Genomic DNA, 10,653 nt, shown 5'->3' with positions numbered 1-10,653 from the left:
TCCATCTGGGCTCCCAGAGCCTCCACGCTGAGCACACCAGGGCTGTGTCTGGCCTTTTCCTGTCCCACAGTCCCTGGAACAACACTGGACACATCCAGGTGCTCAAGGGCACATTTGCTGCTCTGTTCCCTGTCCCTACAAGCAGCCAGCAGGAACCCAGGGCCAATCTAGAACCTGCTGTTATGAATCTAGCCAACAGGGGATCTGGGGTCCTTCTGGTGAAAAGTCTGAGTGGGAGATAGAACAGAGGGGAATCAAGACATACCTGGGGCTGCAAAACAGAGAGCCACAGATGGACACTACTAATAAAGTATGCCAAAAAGTCATTTATTGGCCAGGCACAGTGGCTCATGCCTATAATCCTAGCACTCTGGGAGGCCAAGGCGGGCAGATTGCTCGAGGTCAGGAGTTCAAAACCAGCCTGAGAGTCTGTTCTGCCTAGCAGCAGCCACCCTCCTCTGTGTGATAACGCTGAGCTAGCGCCTGGGCCTGGAATCTGGCCGCCGCAGCTTCCTCAGCCTCCTCCTCCGCCTTGTGACCATGGACCCCCGCAAAGTGAGCAAGCTTCGGGCCTTCGTGAAAATGTGTAAGCAGGATCCGAGCATTCTGCACACTGAGGAAATGCACTTCCTGAGGGAGTGGGTGGAGAGCATGGGGGGCAAAGTACCACCTGCTACTCAGAAAGCTAAATCAGAAGAAAATATAAAGGAAGAAAAAACAGATAGTGAAAAAAAAAAAAAACAGATAGTGAGAAGGCGGAGGAAAACATACAGACAGAGGAACCATCAAGTGAGGAAAGTGATCTAGAAATTGATAATGAAGGTGTGATTGAACCAGACACTGATGCCCCGCAAGAAATGGGAGATGAAAATGTAGAGATAACCGAGGAGATGATGGATCAGGCAAATGGTAAGAAAGTTGCAGCCATTGAAGCCCTAAATGATGGTGAACTACAGAAAGCCATTGACTTGTTCACAGATGCCATCAAGCTGAATCCTCGGTTGGCCATTTTGTATGCCAAGAGAGCCAGTGTCTTCATCAAATTACAGAAGCCAAATGCTGCCATCCGAGATTGTGATAGAGCCATTGAAATAAATCCTGATTCAGCTCAGCCTTACAAGTGGAGAGGGAAAGCACACAGACTTCTGGGCCATTGGGAAGAAGCAGCCCATGATCTTGCCCTTGCCTGTAAACTGGATTATGATGAAGATGTTAGTGCAATGCTGAAATAAGTTCAACCTAGGGCCGAGAAAATTGCAGAACATGGGCGAAAGTATGAGCAAAAACGTGAAGAATGAGAGATCAAAGAAAGAATAGAAAGGGTTAAGAAGGCTCGAGAAGAGCATGAGAGAGCCCAGAGGGAGGTAGAAGCCAGACAACAATCAGGAGCTCAGTACAGCTCTTTTCCAGGTGGCTTTCCTGGGGGAATGCCTGGTAGTTTTCCTGGAGGAATGCCTGGAATGGGAGGAGGCATGCCTGGAATGGCAGGAATGCCTGGACTCAATGAAATTCTTAGTGATCCAGAGGTTCTTGCAGCCATGCAGGATCCAGAAGTTATGGTGGCTTTCCAGGATGTGGCCCAGAACCCGGCAAATATGTCAAAATACTAGAGCAACCCAAAGGTTATGAATCTCATCAGTAAATTGTCAGCCAAATTTGGAGGTCAAGCGTGATGCCCTTCCAACAAACAAAGCCCATGCTGAAGGAAAAGGAACCTATATCACCTAATGGATGTCGCAATAATACAAACCAGTGTACCTCTGACCTCATCAAGAGAGCTGGGGTGCTTTGAAGATAATCCCTACCCCTCTGCCCTAGATGCAGCTGAAGCATTTTGCAATGGTTTGCCATTAGGGTATTCATTCAGATAATGTTTTCCAACTAGAAATTACAATCTTTAGATACTTTTTAAACCTTAAAAATATTTAAACTAATTAAAAGGGTATGCTAATTTCTACATTTTTCTTACTAATCATTTTGGATTTTTTTCCTTTGAATTATTGGGCAAGGAAGATACTTATATGGGAGGTTATTGCTCTAGTTTGAGTAAAATAAAAGTTTATTGGTAGGGGCAAATATAATTCATTTAAATACATAAAGTTTGAGTTGGATATATGGTTACCGAGGCATTTTAATTTGTCTTTTTAAATGCTTTATTTTTTTAAAAAAATGATTTATTTCGATAAAGCTATTGGGACCACCAGTATTTCAGTAGGACCTGGGTAGGGACTGGAAGTACTTGGCAGGGCAGCAGCAGTCTTGCTGTGTTTTATATAACATGCACCCTTGTGCAGGTTGAATCTTACACTGTGGTGAAGGGATGATTTTTTTTTTTTTGTAATGCTGCAGTAGAGTTGGATTACTTAGCTCTGTTATTGTCCAATATATCAAATAAATGTTTCATATTATTTCCACAGAGCAGAAATAAGGAAGTAATTTTCTTTTTATATTTCTATGTTTAAAATTACCTTTCCTGTTAAAAAATGCCCAACTCTATGTCCGCTTTCTGCTTATTACCTTTTTTTGTCTTTAATCTTCTTGGGTTAAAGATAGTTTTTTTTCACTAGCATCCTCACTGCTATTATCATTCATAGCATAATTATACAAGCATATTTAATGCTGGGTTTAATTTAATATATAATACATATGGTGACTGTAGGGTAATACCCATAACAACTGTAGTTTCTTACTTGACCTTGAGATTACTTATTTAAGTCATAGACTTTCACTCTGGCAAAATCTTGTCATATCAAAAGACATTAGAGGATGAGATTCCCTTTGGTGTTTGGAAATACCGTCTACTTAGAAATACGTATTGCAGTTAGAGTTTTATCTCGTAGTATTTGTCTTTGTATTTTGAAGAGAATAAGATTTGAAAACTGATATACATAGAGGAGAACCTGAGTTTTTGCTGTAGCATGAATTATAAAATAGATGAGATATCCACAGTTACGCATTGTGGAGTTGCAACTGTGAAGATTCATTGTCTTCCTGTTTGGGTCTTCCTTAAATAGTGTAGCTGTAACCCCACCTCTGCTTTCTTTCCCTCTCACCACTGCAAGGATAAAGAAAATGATAAATTTTCTGACATGCAACCAATTCTTATCTTAAATAAGACTGAGTATATAGGCTTTGTTCCTGATATTGCTATGTTTCTACCTAGTTTTCCATTTAAAGTGCTAATGTTCAAAAGCAGTTTCAAGAAATGAGACCTGTACTTTGCTTATGTGAGGAATCAGTGGTAGGAGCAATGAAGTAAATTCTATGGAGTACATTTCTAAAATAGCATATTTCTGAAATCATAAATAAGTTTATTCAGTTTCTAACCGTTTGCTGTATGCAAGCAGACAGAATTCATCTGTTATATAAATGAGAAAAAGCTATATGCTTTAAATCCTTTGAAAACACCGTATAAACTTGAATTTGAGTTTGCATGTTATTTTTGTTACTGTGTGTTCTACTTTCCCAAAATTTCCAATGTGTGTCATGTTTAACACAAGAAGAACAGTTTTCTTCTGGATTCTTCATTTGATTTACTCAACTATATTTTACCTAATTATATTCTAACATTGCACATATTACCATAAATGGGTAAAAGTAAAATTGTTCTTCTGAAAAAAAAAAAAAAAAAAAAACCAGCCTGAGCAAGAGCGAGACCCCGTCTCTACTATAAATTGAAATTAATTGGCCAACTAATATATATAGAAAAAATCAGCCGAGCATGGTGGTGCATGCCTGTAGTCCCAGCTACTCGGGAGGCTGAGGCAGCAGGATCGCTTGAGCCCAGGAATTTGAGGTTGCTGTGAGCTAGGCTGATGCCATGGCACTCACTCTAGCCTGGGCAACAAAGTGAGACTCTGTCTCAAAAAAAAAGTCATTTATTAAATTCCTTATGATTGAGAGGCAGAGGGAAGGTAGGTGGTGGGGAAAAAAATTCCTTAGGATTATCAGGTGGGTGAGTGGGTGTACTTTTTATGAGTAATTTCACATGCACAGAAAAGTATTCGGACACCTGTGGGCCAGTGGGAGAGGTCTCTCCAGAGGGGCCACTAGCCAGAGACTAGTATGTTCTGCTCGGGAGATGCTCTCCAGCCCTGAGGAGGGATAGTCACCAGCAACTACCCCCTCCTGTCACTTCCTGGGCCAGTTTGACTGGTGAAGCAGTGCCTGACCCAGGTATCCCTCCAGCAATTCCTCATTTCCCTGTGGCAGGTTGGGCATGGACCACAGGAATTGTGGGGATACAAAAGGCCCTGGTCCAAAGGAAGAGCTACTTCTCCAGATAAGAATGGTCCGTTCAACCAGTACCATGCCCTCCCCACCCAAGGCCACTAAGGCAACCCAGAATCCCCTTCTCTGGCACAACCCAGCCTCCTCTGTCCTTCTGGCCTGATGGGTCTGGATGCTGGCACACATCCACTCCCTACCTGTCCCACATACAGAACACAAGCATGCACACATATGCACACACAGACACCTGCAGAGAGACACATCTCACTCACTGACTTTCACATATGCACACCAATGCAAAAACACAAGGTCATGCTCAAACACAATCACCCCAAGGGCATATCTATGCTCTCCATAGACAACTACTTACACACACACACACACACACACACACACACACATCCCACCCATGTCTACATGGGCACCTCACACACACTTGCTCCTTTTTTTTTTTTTTTGAAACAGAGTCTCACTTTGTTGCCCAGGCTAGAGTGAGTGTCGTGGCATCAGTCTAGCTCATAGCAACCTCAAACTCCTGGGCTCAAGCAATCCTTCTGCCTTGGCCTCCCGAGTATCTGGGATTACAGGCATGTGCCACCATGCCCGGCTAATTTTTTCTATATATATTAGTTGGCCAATTAATTTCTTTCTATTTTATAGTAGAGACGGGGTCTCGCTGTTGCTCAGGCCGGTTTTGAACTCCTGACCTCGAGCAATCCGCCCGCCTCGGCCTCCCAGAGTGCTAGGATTACAGGCGTGAGCCACCGTTCCAGGCCCACATTTGCTCCTTACACAATCTACACAAACATCTATGTAGTGGATGCTGTGATATGTCGCTCAGATGTCCTGCCACACACACACACACAAACACACACACACACACACACACACACACACACACACATACTTCCTTTCCACTGAAGCACTCACTTGCCCAGGGAAAGTCACTCAGCAGCAGGAGATGGGAAGGGGTGTTTTGTGGGGGAAGTCACTGCAGAGGAATAAAAGTCAGGCTCCCTCACCCCAATTCAGGACAGCTCTGCAGGGCCATTCCAGCTTTAGAGGCTTTGTTACTGGTGCAGCTCAGCTTCTCCCTCTACCCAATCCTGCTTTTCTTTTTTTTTTTTTTTTTTTTGAGACAGAGTCTCGCTTTTTTGTCCAGGCTAGAGTGAGTGCCGTGGTGTCAGCCTAGCTCACAGCAACCTCAAACTCCTGGGCTGCAGTGATCCTTCTGCCTCAGCCTCCCGAGTAGCTGGGACTACAGGCATGCGCCACTATGCCCGGCTAATTTTTTATATATATATCAGTTGGCCAATTAATTTCTTTCTATTTATAGTAGAGACGGGGTCTCGCTCTTGCTCAGGCTGGTTTTGAACTCCTGACCTTGAGCAATCCACCCGCCTCGGCCTCCCAAGAGCTAGGATTACAGGCGTAAGCCACAGCGCCCGGCCCCAATCCTGCTTTTCACTGTGATCAGAGAGCACTCCCCAAAGGTGTGAGAACACGTGAGAATACTCCCTTTCGGTCTTCTGGCCCTAGGGGAGGCTGGGTTTTTTCTTCCTGCAGCCTGAAGGCTGACCTGTAGAACAGATCCTATAGCCTGGGCATACAGCAAAAGCTCCAAGATGATTCCTGGACAGGCCACTGAGTCAGCTCAGCACTGGGCACAGACCAGGAGGTCCTCTTAGATGTCTGTATTTGGTGTTGAAATTGATAAAAGGAATCTACCCTTCATCTGTGCTTTTGTTTCTAGCCTCAAACTCCAGTTTGCTATGTGACCTTTGGCAATACTTCCTTCATTTGGCCTCAGATTTTTCTCTATATATGTAGGGAAGTCTGGAGTTTGGAACACAGGTTTCCTGTCTCTGGGCCTCAGTCTGACATTTATAAATAGCTGGCAGGGCATGGACTACATCTATGCTATTCAAAACATGGTCCACTGGCCAGCATTGGCTTCACCCTGGAGCTTGTTAGAAAAACAGAATCACAGCCCCCAACCCCCATGCTGAATCAGAATCTGCATTTTCACAAGATCTCAAGGTGATTCCAATGAACTTCACAGTGCATTCACAGAGCACATAACATCACAGTGTATGTCACAGTGCACTCAGAGTGCATTCACAGAGCACTCGAAATGAGCTCTAAAAGCCCTTTTAGTAACCAGAGTTCTATAGTCCACAACATCAACAGGATTGAGGTGGCAGCATGAGGCTTTTGGTTAAGAGGGGTTATTTTTTTGCCAGCAAGGCTTTGTGTGTATTGATCCCTGGTGATCAGATAGCTCAGTTCCAGGTAGCTTTCAAAATGCCAGCATAATTTCCAGCTATGGAAAGAGTAATTTAAAAATAACAATAAAAATGATGATGAAGGTGAGTAAAGTGAAGAAAGGACTTCTCTGACTCAGGACCCCCTCACAGGCATTCCCCACCCCCTTTCTCCCAGGAGAATCATATATATATATATATCCACCTGAAGCCCTGAGGGCAGCCCTTTCTGAGCTCATTCTGGAAATACTTCCTCTGAGTCTCTCCAGGGGCCAGCAGGAAATCGGAGAGAGGCCTGGAGAAGCTCCAGACACAGCAGAACAGAGCACAGTAACTATTAAGTTCTAAGTGCTGACACCTGATGTACTGAATGCCTGAACCCAATGGTCACTCAGACTGCCTAGTCCAGGGATTTGCACATTGCTTTATTAAAACTAATTTTAAAAAAAGAAACATGGCCGGGCGAGGTGGCTCATGCCTATAATCCTAGCACTCTGGGAGGCTGAGGCGGGCGGATTGCTAGAGGTCAGGAGTTCGAAACCAGCCTGAGCAACAGCGAGACCCCGTCTCTACTATAAATAGAAAGAAATTAATTGGCCAACTAATACATATATAGAAAAAATTAGCCAGGCATGGTGGCACATGCCTGTAGTCCCAGCTACTTGGGAGGTTGAGGCAGGAGGACTGCTTGAGCCCAGGAGTTTGAGGTTGCTGTGAGCTAGGCTGACGCCATGGCACTCACTCTAGCCTTTATGTCGTGACCACAAAGAAAGGCAAGCTTCCAGATGATTTCTCTTCTGATGCTTGTTTAATTCATATGGTACCCATCTATCCAGCTTCTTCACCTGACCCATTTATTTCAAATGGTCCAATATTGTTGGAATAGTAATGTGAAACCTTGCTGCTAATTCAAACGTAGATTGAGATGGATTCGCTTCCACTACAGCTTTCAGCTCATCATTACCCACTTTGGTCTCAGGTCACCCACATGGATCATTTTCAAGATTAAAATCACCAGAATGGAACTTCTCGAACCATGGATGTATTGTGCATTCATTAGCCACATCCTTCCCAAACACTTCCTTGATATTTTGAGCTGTCTGCACTGCACTGGTTCCATGACAGAACTCATATTCAAAAATAAGATGAATTTTTGATTTATCCATGGTTTCACAAAAATTGCTCTAAAAAAAAGTTAAAAGATAATCACAAGCCAAAACTTGCATTTGAAGGAATGAGGATATACCTACACAATAAAAAACTGTCAAAGTGAAATGTCAGAGACATCAACTCTCAAACTTAGTACCTAAGGAAATCGGACATTCCACACTTAATAACCTAACAACTCCTTTAAAAGACAGCTAGTGTGTGCCCATTGCCCTTCTGCTGCCTGGAATGGAGAAGTGATGCCTGAAGCTGTGGCTACCATCTTGGACCATTCAGGGAAGGCCTCAGGACAAAGTTTCAGAGGACTTTGTGGGTCAGAAATGCCACACCAGCCCTGGACTGCCTATCTCCAGATTTTTATGTGAAAAAAACAAATTTTATCTTAAGTCAATTATTTTGGGTCTCTGTTACTTGTAGACAACCCTAATTTTAACTAATACAAGGAAATTATTTCTTTTTTTTTTTTTTTTTTTTTGAGACAGAGTCTCGCTTTCTTGCCTAGGCTAGAGTGAGTGCCGTGGCGTCAGCCTAGCTCACAGCAACCTCAAACTCCTGGGCTCAAGCGATCCTCCTGCCTCAGCCTCCCGAGTAGCTGGGACTACAGGCATGCGCCACCATGCCCTGCTAATTTTTATATATATATATATTAGTTGGCCAATTAATTTCTTTCTATTTTTTTATGGTAGAGACGGGGTCTCGCTCAGGCTGGTTTTGAACTCCTGACCTTGAGCAATCCGCCCGCCTCGGCCTCCCAGAGTGCTAGGAAGGAAATTATTTCTGATTCTTTTTCTACCTTTCCTTGTGTCTAAATACCAAATCCATTTCATTCTACCTCCTTGGTATGTCCCAGATCTGTAATCTTTTCTCCATCATTGCCACCTCTACCTGAACTTGGGCAATCAGAAAGTCTTGCCTGTATTACCATGTCAACCTTCTTTCTACCTGATCTCCCCACCTCTAGAGCGGCCCTTTCCAATCTACTTTTCATACCAGTAACTCAAATTAGCATATACATATGTATATATATATACACATACATATACATACATACACACACACACATATACACAAAAAAAGCACAGAATCCAATATAACAAATACCCACCCCCAAAATGGTGACAACTGTTAATCTGATCTCATTTTCATGAAGCAAACACAACAAAATTGTCTCATTCCCTTCAAAGGCAAATAACTCTCTCATGCCTTCCTGATCTTATATGCAACTACATCCTTTGTATATTTTTCAAATTTTTACATGCATTTACAAATGAATGTATGGCATGGTTCTGTGTATTTTTAAATTTTTACCATATTTTATGTATAGTTCTGCAACTTTTTAAAATGTTTTGATGGCTATCCATGTTGACACCTACCAAGCTCATTCATGGCAGCAGTTGGATAATGCTCCACCATGTGCCTCTAGCAGCACATCCATCTATTCTCCCATTTATGTGCAACTAGGTTGTTCCCTGTGTTTTGCTTGAATAAACAATGCTTCACTGACAGCCTTATAAATGTCTATGTCTCTTGAGTTTATACCTGGAAGCATAATTGTTGTGCCTGTAGGACAGTGGTTGCTATGGGTTGAAATGTGCCCCCCAAAAAGATATGTTCAAGTTCAAACCTAAAGTACCTGTTAATGTGATTTACTTGGAAATAGGGTTTTTGCAGATGTAATCAAGATAGGCCATTAAGATATACCCTGGGCCCCTGCGGTGGCTCACGCCTGTAATCCTAGCACTCTGGGAGGCCGAGGCAGGCGGATTGGGATTGCTCGAGGTCAGGAGTTCAAAACCAGCCTGAGCAAGAGCGAAACCCGTCTCTACTATAAATAGAAAGAAATTAATTGGCCAACTAATATATACATAGAAAAAAAAATTAGCCAGGCATGGTGTCCCATGCCTGTAGTCCCAGCTACTTGAGAGGCTGAGGCAGGAGGATCGCTTGAGCCCAGGAGTTTGAGGTTGCTGTGAGCTAGGCTGGCGCCACGGCACTCTGGGATGCCAAGGGAGGAGGATAGCTCAAGGTCAGGAGTTTGAAACCAGCCTGAGCAAGAGCGAGACCCCATCTCTACTATAAATAGAAATAAATTAATTGGCCAACTAATATATATAGAAAAAATTAGCCGGGCATGGTGGCGCATGCCTGTAGTCCCAGCTACTCGGGAGGCTGAGGCAGCAGGATTGCTTGAGCCTAGGAGTTTGAGGTTGCTGTGAGCTAGGCTGCCGCCATGGCACTCACTCTAGTCTGGGCAACAGAGTGAGACTCTGTCTCAAAAAAAAAAAAAAAAGGGATTTGTTCTGTGAAGTTTGGATTTGGTGGATGAGCCACACTTGGGGATCTGGAGGCCCACATGTACAGTGTGGAGCCACAAAGGATAAGTGAATTTGGCAAGGGACAGTTCTATCTGAGTTTTAGAGAAAAGTATCAGAGAAATTGCCCAGGTTTACGCAGACTTGTTTGATTCATAGACTTGCCTCATATTGATTCACTTTTTCCTTTAAAATTGATTCTTTCACTTTCACACACAATTATAAGGATTTGATATACATAAGTTTCTCATTAATAACCATGGGTTATTTTTTGCTTACAACATCAGGCCCTGTTTTTAGAGATAATCTGCTAATCTCACTTAATCCTCACAAAATATGCATGCTATCCTCTTCGAAACAGGGATAAGGAAACAGGAAGAAGGTGAGATGACTTGCACACGTGGAAACAGTCCAGCTGATGGTTTAGGGTTGAAAGTAAAGACACCTGGGTGTCTTTAACTTTATAACTGTATGGCTTTGGGCAAAATACTTCACCTATGTAGCCTACATTTTCCCAGCTTTCAAACTGGCATAACAGCAGCCAGCTCTTCGGTCCCCTCCGGCATGATTAAATCAACGAAGCGGAACAGGCGCCGGCGCAGGTAGGCGGTGATAAACTGTGTCGTCATTATTTTCCGGATCCTCCGCGGAGGCCTGGCCGCTTCGCCCCCGGCCGCCAG

At 43.5% G+C, this 10,653-nt stretch overlaps 1 pseudogene; it reads left to right on the top strand.

Annotated features, from left to right (window-relative positions):
• The first annotated feature begins 518 nt into the window (after window positions 1-518).
• Window positions 519-1,732, top strand: LOC105859793 (hsc70-interacting protein pseudogene; annotated as a pseudogene).
• Window positions 1,733-10,653: the final 8,921 nt, after the last annotated feature.

This window comes from Microcebus murinus, chromosome 20 (assembly GCF_040939455.1).
Source record: "Microcebus murinus isolate Inina chromosome 20, M.murinus_Inina_mat1.0, whole genome shotgun sequence".
Lineage (NCBI taxonomy): Eukaryota > Metazoa > Chordata > Mammalia > Primates > Cheirogaleidae > Microcebus > Microcebus murinus.
The sequence above is the reverse complement of the archived record's forward strand: the minus strand, read 5'-3'. Positions and strand labels throughout refer to the sequence as shown.